Consider the following 9721-nt stretch of genomic DNA (forward strand, 5'->3'; position numbering starts at 1 on the left):
CATCTAAGGAATAAAAATTTAAAAAAAATACAAAGAGTGAAAGGATTTTAACCAAGTTTACACTTCTTAGATTTGCTATGGTTTTTAACAATTCCTCTTATCACATCACAATGAGCAAATACATTTGCAGCACCTGTTACAATCATGAGACTAAGTTTAAGAAAGACACACTGTTAATAATTCCTCAGAGGAAACTAATTACCTTCTATGAGAAACTCTACCATGTATCTAAGCATTACCTAATAATGCTACTTAACCATCTATCATCACAAGAATCAAAGTCAACATAAGAATTAAATATTTAAAATGTGAAATGTTCTTCATATTAATTTTAGCAAGATATTTTCTTTTTCATTGCTAAGAAACACTTTAATAGTTTTAAAGCAAAAGCTGTTAAGAGTATAGACAGCTAAAACTGTACTCCTGAGTTCAACCTTACAGATAAGTCTTTTGTAAGTAGTTCTCAATAAAATATCCTCCCTCCCCATACCCCTGCCCCAAATCTTATATTGTTTCTTACAAAACTTTGGTCAAGAGTAGAAATATATCCGGGCAGATGTATATGCCATACAATAGCAAGAACAGTAAAGCCCAACTAATGACCTTGGGTTTCAAAAATAGAAGGCAATTAAGATGTACTCAAAATTACATTAAGAAAAGCTTTCATAGGGTAATATTGAAACAGTCATAAAGGTTAAGAAAATACTGATATCAAAGTACAAATGACCACAATGTTAAAATAGACAAAAACTACTATACAAGAGCTTCTTTTAAAATTAAAAAAGAAAGAACACAACACATGAGTCAGGATGATTTTCCTGTTCCACTCATGAATTTTAGTCTTTGTATGTATAAGGTTGTTTATGTTCATTCCGGTTGAGTTTCTTCTGACATCTGATGAAGTCTCACTCCAACTTCATAAGGTGGATCTTCCCCAAGGAGCCTCTTCTTGGTCACTGTACAATTTCAAAGTAGTGAAGTATGGCCATAATGTGCTGAGGCATGAAGACGTACCCAGTGTACAGTGCCATCCCCACGACCAAAACCAGCATGGAGTTGAACACCATCCGCTCCCAGGGCTCCAGCATGTAAAGCACTGTGACCAGCAGGTACTGGTAGTAGAACCAGGACATCTGTCTCCAGGCCCGCGCCAGCGCCATCCCCGCCATGCGCCTCCCGCGATGCAGCCGCACATCCACCATATTTCTTTAAAAACCTGTCCACATTGTAGTTTTAATCAAAGCCCCTTAGATGATAGCAAGGACTTTGGATCAATTTTGCCCAGAGCTGTGTTTCAAATATCAACTCTTTTATTAGTCTTGTGTGAATAAGGGCGATAATTGTAATCCAATATGATTGATTTATGTGTGAATTTTCATTAATTTATAACAAGTATATTATCTCTATTTTCTGTAACATATTCATTATAAATTTGAGGTAAAAGAGGAGTCTGGTGAAAGGTAATGGAAAAAAATTACATCCTTTCGCAACAAATCTATATGTAATAATATTCTGAAAAACTGTAAGTCTGTCCTGTACGGTGAATATTAACTAATGCAAATCATAAAACTCCTGTACTCACAACCAGAGGTGTATAAACACCATCCTCTAAAGCCCAGTCTGGTTGCTTGATTAAAAGACCAGACTTATTTCAAATGTTAAAATTAAAGTACATCAACAATGCAACTGAAATATTTATGAATTCAGTTGCATCTCATTAACTTGCATCACATCTAAGTAAAATGATTCAGAATTCGGCCACAGGGAAGGAGTTCAGCAATGCAGGTTTGTTTCGGAACAAAACCTGAAACTTTGCAAACCTGTTATGATTAACTCCAAGGTTTTCCCTGAGCTTCCTAGCAGGCAGAGTAACACAGAAAAACATGGGTTTTATGGCTCCCTTTTACTTAAACATGAAAGTAAATTGATCAGGAGAGACAACTTTTTTCTCTCTGAAGACTTTTCACACATGTCTTGTACGACTATTGCATGCCATGGTGAAGACTATCTTCAGAAGCAGCTTTCCCACAGCAAATGCACTGGTGTTGTGGGTACACCACACAATTTATAAAGGCTGATTGGTAGCAGGCCCTGTTTGGTTTCATGAGGGATTAAGGTGCTTGATCTTGTCAGACCATCAGCCCCTAAAAGAATGATTGTCCTCCTTCAGCACATGGGATGCGTAACTTAGAATGCTATAACCACTGCTAGAACAAAGTTCTTAGGTCAGATTATCTGCATCAGAACCCCAGCTCCACTCCTACGTAGCTCTCTAACTTGGGGCAAGGTATTAAATACTTTTGTATGAGAGTGAATTGCTTAGAATGCATCTGATGCATAGGAAGTACAGCACTCAGGTTTGCCATTCTTAGGTTTACTTATCAGCATGATAACACCTTGTCTTTTTAAAACCAGAGATATTCTACCTGTTCAAATACCTTATAATAAAAATGAATTTGAGACCAAGTAGATAACCATTTATTTTGTTTCTTGCCCTCATTTGGCAACCATGGGACATTTTGCAGAATTATGTGCCATTGCTTCAAAGTCATTGTGCAAAGTTTCAGGAGATAGAAACATTTGTAATAAGCTACTCTGTTTATTTATCACACCTGTGGTATTCTTCAACTAGAATGTGAAAAAGAATAAGAAAAGATACTGTATTATAGTATATTATGGGGTACTTTTACATACAAAAAACCCTATTCTTTATTTTTCAAAAGTAGAATAGTTTCAGTGTTGGATAGTGAGGAGGAATAAAGACCTGAGCTGAGGGGCCAAATGGCAGCCATAATGAAGTCTTGGAATATAATGTATCATTTCTTTCACTGCTTTTTGCCTCTGTCTCCAATTGGTCAGACTTATCACCTTGGTTGTGGAAATTATGTAGCCAAAACACAATTCTTCTGTCTTCCCTCACTTACATCACTAAAATCAGCAAAAAGTCCATTTTCCCAGGACATATCTAATGATCGTGGGGAGAGTGTTCAGCCTAAGCGGTGTATCACGTTGATCAACATCAGTGAAAGTGAATTGCATGATGGGATAAAATAGCATCATACACAGATCTCCACTCACCCAGCAAGATTGTTTCCAGCTGACTGGGATCATTGGTTTCACCCATCTGACTCTGAGCTTTACGCTGTTATTTGGTGGTAAAAGTATCTATCCTGAAGTTAAGCTGTTTTATTCATTGATTCTTTCATCTTTTATTTATTAAGTCCTTTTATGTGTCAGATACTAATTTATTACTTAAATGCTGATATGTTGGAAATTTGAATCAGGAAGACTTGACGTCATTGGCGTCACCATCAGCATCATCTCAGCAGTTAGTGGTTTTCTGCAGTTATCTGCTCTTCATTGTGCCTGCGTTCACATGGGTCATCTCATTTTATCTGTGTACCACTGCACTCTGCATAGAGAGAACACAAGGCCCAATTAACTTACATAACATGAATATTTTCGCACAGAACAACTTCGCACTGGTTATTATTAAATTATTGTAATTATTAAATGTTGTTTGGGGCCAGTGAACGTAGAATGCGACATCCATGCATAGGACATATTACCTACTCCTTTTTTATATAATTATGTGAGCAGATGGGAGAGGCTAACGCCTTTAATCCCCATTGCATTAAACAAGATTAAAGATCTTGACAAACACTAGAGATCTGTGGAAAAGATTTCATACACCAGTATCCATGCCTCAACTCATTCAGTCTTGTAGTGGCACCACTGCTCTTTTAGTCTGAAATGCCTACTGTATGTTTGTGTATTTTGGTGGTACACTATCTGGTTTTCCAATGATGTCACAGATCTGTAATGCCAAAACCTGTGGTGTTTTGGTTCTCTCTTCATAGCGGTCTGGAAATCACTGCAGCCTTTGGGTTCACAGCATCATGTCAATTTCAGGGTCTGCTACTCATTAAGTGTCGATGGACCATCTGGGATTTTCAGAGTTTTACATGACATTTTCTGTAACTCACCTTAGAATCTTAGATTTTAGTGAGATCTATGCTTAAGCCATTATAAAACTGTAAGGAAAAATGGACACACTTGATTAACTTGATTTAGAGTCAGCAAAGCTAAAAATGTACAGGTCTGCATAACTTGGAATAATTCTGTTTGCCATACAATGTTCTACAAAGATTTTTAAGGCACAATGCTGCATTCAGTTTCCCTCACCTCATACTGCTTTGTGATTCAGCCTTCCTTCTTTAACTCTGTTTCATTTCCATTTCTGGCAATTGAATAAAAATACGGTATGGGGACATGTTGCAAATATGTTAACTACATTCCCAATATTACAAAAAACATGTTTATGAAAAACACATTGTTTCATACATACTTTCCTGAAATTGGTTGACTGATATATTCCATGTACACCAATGAACCCCTGGTTCATTGTAACATAAGTCACATTCAATGTTGCCTGCTCTCTCCATCACTGTGCAGAAGACATACGTAATGCATTTTCTTATGAATAAGTCTTCACATTGTTAATGCAGTGAACCAGTAACTGAGAGAGAGCCTGGCAGACAGTCATCTCTTCTTCCCTGACCGCATTTGATGCACATGCATTTGTAGAGGGTCATGTGCATTTGTAGGAATGGTCACAAGAGATTGTAAACAGGAAATAATATGTATCCATTTTTCCTATGCAAAGAGTTTTAGACACATTACCATATAAGAAATTTTTTCAGAGCTAATAGGTTTAGGTTGTTCTTTCTAATAAAAATAGCTCATGATTTTTTTTTCTTTTTGGAGAAAGAACATATAAAAGCAATGTATAAAGTGTAAGTAGCTTTCTTTGGTACTATTTACATACATTTGAACAGGTGTTAAAAGAAAGATCGAAAACTAGCAAAAATACTATGTTTTTCTTATTATCTCTTATGTTTTCTCTTCAACAAAATCAGACAAGAAGAGGGCGGAACAGGTTCTGCCTGGATGTGGGGAGTTTGGGGGGGGGTGGCAGGGGTGGGGGGAGGTGGCACAAACAATGTATACACATGTAAGTAAATGTAAAAATGATAAAATAAAAGAGAAAGAAAGACAAGGGAAGATTTTAAAGACAGCAATGGCAAGAAAATGGTCATAGATATGTAAAACATTAATATTCAAAGTTTCATATTTTGTCACTTTCAAAAACAATAAGCTTTTATTTTCATACCCTATAAATTTTTTTAGTAGATTTGGACTCAGGCCTTCATGCTTTCCAAGCAGTAGCTCTAACACTTGAGCCACACCTCAGTCCTTAATACCATATAATTCGGAAAGTCACCGAGAATATATGTCCAGCTGTTTCAACAAAACAAATTGTGAGACTCAAGACTCATGTTCTTATGTAACCACAATGCATGACTGTGAACAAGGTCCAAGTCAGTGGACTCAAGGACAATTGAAATGTGCACTTCATGAAGGAAAGGATGATGAGGACACTAACAGTGGTTATGCTGCTAAATCCAGTGTCAACACTCATAACGTATTACCCTGAGAAAATGGTACATAGTGACTGGAAGTAAATCTGTTGCTATCTGAAATGCTTTTATTTCAAATGGAAATAGTATTTTTTCTCTAAGTCTATCTAGTATGCTTCCATTTTAACTTCCAGAACTTCTAAGGTTTGCTAGCTTCCTAGCCAAATTGCCACAATTTGGACCAACAACAGCAGAAGTTTTTGATCAAGAGTGAAGGGCAAGTTGCTTTTATGCTGCCTGGTAAGTGTCCGTTCAATGAAGCTGTCTCTGACATATGCACATACCACATCTTGATCTTCTAATTTATTATTGTCTGTGGTTTTTCCAAACAAATATCCATCAGCTTTTCCACAACTGTTTCTAACATTTTTATTACTTTAAAAGTACAATTAACAAACATCTTGGTATTCTGAACTTCTTGTTACAGAGAGATGCACTAAGAGGAGTAAGTTTAAATAAGAATACAATATCATTTTACAGTAAATATGGGGAGAAATTCTTTATGCATTATTAACAAAAGCTAGAACATTTTCTCTTACTAAATAGGTTTTTTTGAAAATAAATTGAAAAAAGTGAGGAATATTGAAATACTATGTATATTTACTTTTCAGTTTTCTTCTTACTTGACAGACCATTCCTTTTGTTTGGTTTTATTTACTTATTGCAGTAAATATACTTCTGCATTTTATTACTTAGATAAATTGTTTGGGAAAGAGTAACTGAGAGAATATTAGTTACACTGGAAAGGGAAATTCAAGAGCTTAAACTGAGGTAAATAGCAAAGGGAAGGAAATGCCAAATATAGTAAAAGTCACCATGCCACTCCTTTCTAAGTCAATCAGACCTGAAAGTGGATTCTGACTCTTTTGTTCATTAGCTGATTGCCCTAAGGGTAGCTTAAGTAACTTTCAAATTTGTTGATGTTTAAGCTACTGTAAATATAGTTAGTCCACAAAGATGTTAAGAGATTCTTTATTCAGCTGGGAATGGGTATATCTGCATATCTGTTTCACATTTAATAAACTACTATACTTTATTATACTTGGTGGTATAACACATTGAAAAATAAAAGGGGGGAATTTGCAACAGGGCTTTGTGTTGAACATTGTCAAAATAATGATTAGATTCATTTTAGAAACTTCTGGATGTCTCCCAACAGAGATAAGGACATTAAGAGGGCGAGTTATTTATTGACTCCAGGTCGATTGACAGAAAAAGTGGCATGGACAGAGAATCAATGTGAACATCCAGGCAGGACTGCTTCCAAATTGTGCTGATTTCTCTACTGTGTATGTGCACACATACACACACTCACAAAACTCACAAAACTTCTTATGTATATGCAACTCTAATTAATTGTGAGCTTCTTGAGTTAACAAAGTTCAAGTTCAAAGGTTAAGGGAATGACAGTGACCATAATCCAACGTTGAAGAGAAACAGTGGTCTGACCCAATCCCCCAAGAAAAAAATTTAATAAGTCAAATGGCTCAATGGTCTTACAGGTAAGAAATGAGACTGAAAATTAGGGATGGCAAGATATCCACAGTTATTGCATTCATACTACAGGCCAAGGTTTTCTTCTTTGTGGGTCCTTTCTTTTCCCTTTCTTTATATGTTACAAGAATATTTAAAATATACTTCTGCATTTTCCTTGATCCATCGGATGCTTAGAAAAAAGTTTTCAATTTCTATGTAGTTTACAATTTCTAAAGCTTTTCTTGTTATTTATTTTAATTCTATTGCATTACATTTGGAAAAGTTACTCAATATGAATTCAGTTTTTAAAAATTTGTTGAGAATTGTCGTAAGGCTTAACATATAAATGGACTAGCTTAGAGAATGTTTCATTTACTGGTGAAAAGACTGTATTCTGTGTCTGTTGAGTGGGATATTCTATCATCAGAGTGCAGTACAACTCTAATGATTCTTTGTAGATTTTCTGTTAGGGCCCTTCGTTTACACGGCACTCTTTGCTCTTTTCTTCCTGGGAGGTCTATGTGTACAGTGAGCTAAAGGATGAGGTTCTCTTTCTTTATAGCTGCTCCCTGACAGTTTTCACATTCTCTAGCAGAATTGTAGGTGGGAACCAGGGTGAGAGAAATGGTGGAGGTTTGGGGATGGCGACTATTTTTTGCACCTGTCTTAACTGGATGCAGTTTGGTCTCTGGATGTTACAGAAGAAACTCTCCAGCTGTGCTGGCAAGATGTTAGATCCCATGCTGAGTATCTTCAGAGCCACCTGGTCAACATGCTGCTTCTGGTTGAAAAAGTCAGTGGTGGAAAAAGTCATTTATATAATAACAATTATGGTTGGATTATGGCAGAACATTTAAAACTCATAGAAAACTAAAAACAAAAACAGAGCTTCAGGAACATTTTATATGTTCAGTTTGGTGTAAGAGGGCCCTGATTCTGGGTGGTAGTGTGGAGTTTGGGCATGGAGAAGACATGAAGGACAAGTGAACAGGCAACATTGCCTGATCTTAATAAACAGCACATTTGTCTGTAGTCCACTCTTTAAAAAAAAAATCTCTATTAAGAACCGGGGTCATGATCATTTCCAAGACAGAAATAATTCTGTATTCTGGTCACCATTATTGTGAAAAAAACCTTGTGCATATAGTTATACTTTATAAAACATAAACAGCAAATAGAATAATTTTATGGACATCATATAATGTTTAATTCAAAGATTGAAAAAAATTCTCATCTGGATTCATTTTTGTTTATTAGAGGAAATACTATTTAATCAAATATATCCTTAACAAGACCTCCGAAGGCATTGATGCAAGTGTGTGAGATCTGGTGAACTAGAATCTTTTTCTAAACAAAGGACTTCTTTCTCATTCACAGTTGATTTTCAAGTTGAGTTATAGTCCAATGATGGACTTTTGCTATAAATATACTGGAACTTCAGTATAATAATTTACAATTTTCATGGTAGGTGTACAACTTATTTTTTAGCAGACTGATACTTCTCCAGGAGAAATATGAATGTCACGGAAATGGAAATTAAGAAAACATCTCACAAGCAGATGCCCAATTTGCCTTTCTTCACTCCAATATTTTTTATAATTCTATAAATGTTTACATATGCATAAGGTACAGGAAACCCTCAAAAGGTTAAGAATTTGTTTAGACTGGTCTAATTGCTTTATTGGCTTAGCTACAAGAACTTTTGAAAAATACATGTGAAACATCCTAGTGATCACTTTTTTAAAGTTTCTTAAGTAAAATGGAGGTAGTAGTAAGTTGACCGTGTTTGTCTAGGTTGAACAGGCAACAGGTGCAGCAGCTGTATTCTTTAAGAACATTGTGTGTGCAAAGGACTGATACACACTGCTTGTGACTAAGTACCTCCCTACAGAACTTTCTTACCTCTTTTGTCACCTTAATCACCACCTAATGGCCTCCCTCCTCCAGGCTTTTTGCTATTCTAGCTTTCCTGATTAGACAAATATTTTGAAAGCATCATTTTTATTCTGACATGCCTATCTCCAAAACTTTCATGAGTCCCTGTTCCCTACTATGTTAAGACGACACAACTCTGCCTGTATTTTCAATTTGTAAAGTGATTGTTGTCTTCATATATTTCTTAATTATGTTCCTATTAGCTCTGCTAATTGTCTTTTAACTTCAGCCCAGACCCTAAGCCTCACTTAAAATTCTTATGAATGCATGTGAAAAAAATGACAAGCTTAAGTCCTTCTTAATTAATGTGAGACCCATCGATACACATACAATTGTACAAAGTAATCATGGATTTCTTGTTATTGACATATTAATGAACTAAAAGTATGGCTTAAAACCACTGATTTGATTGCTGACGCACAGTGTAGTGCTGAGTCTCAAGTGGATTTGTTAACTAAACTTATCTGATGATAGGTGTGGCCTTTTACTTCATAAATGCTTGCCACAATATTCTATTTTTATCAATACAAATAAAGAGTGGTGTATTGGAAACATTGGCTAAGAAATCTGAACTCTTAGAAGGCTTATAGTATTTTTTCAGTTGTCTGTATTTTTAATGTGTACTAGAAAATCATGAAATTAAAACATGAAAATGGTCCTTTAAAAAATAATAAAAGCTACAGTTGTTATGATATATAATTAAAAGAACCTAAAGACTTCCACAAAAAACTGCTTAGAAGTGATAAACACTTTCAGCAAAGTAGCAGGATACAAAATAACATGAAAAAAGTTGTACCTTTTCTATACATCAAAAACAAACATGCTGAGAA

The 9721-nt window shown here is 35.5% G+C and overlaps 1 pseudogene; it reads right to left on the reverse strand.

The window, feature by feature from the left end:
* Positions 1 to 290: 290 nt before the first annotated feature.
* Positions 291 to 1190, reverse strand: LOC141411576 (serine palmitoyltransferase small subunit A pseudogene; annotated as a pseudogene).
* Between the last annotated feature and the right edge of the window lie 8531 nt (positions 1191 to 9721).

Source organism: Castor canadensis, chromosome 10 (assembly GCF_047511655.1).
Source record: "Castor canadensis chromosome 10, mCasCan1.hap1v2, whole genome shotgun sequence".
NCBI lineage: Eukaryota > Metazoa > Chordata > Mammalia > Rodentia > Castoridae > Castor > Castor canadensis.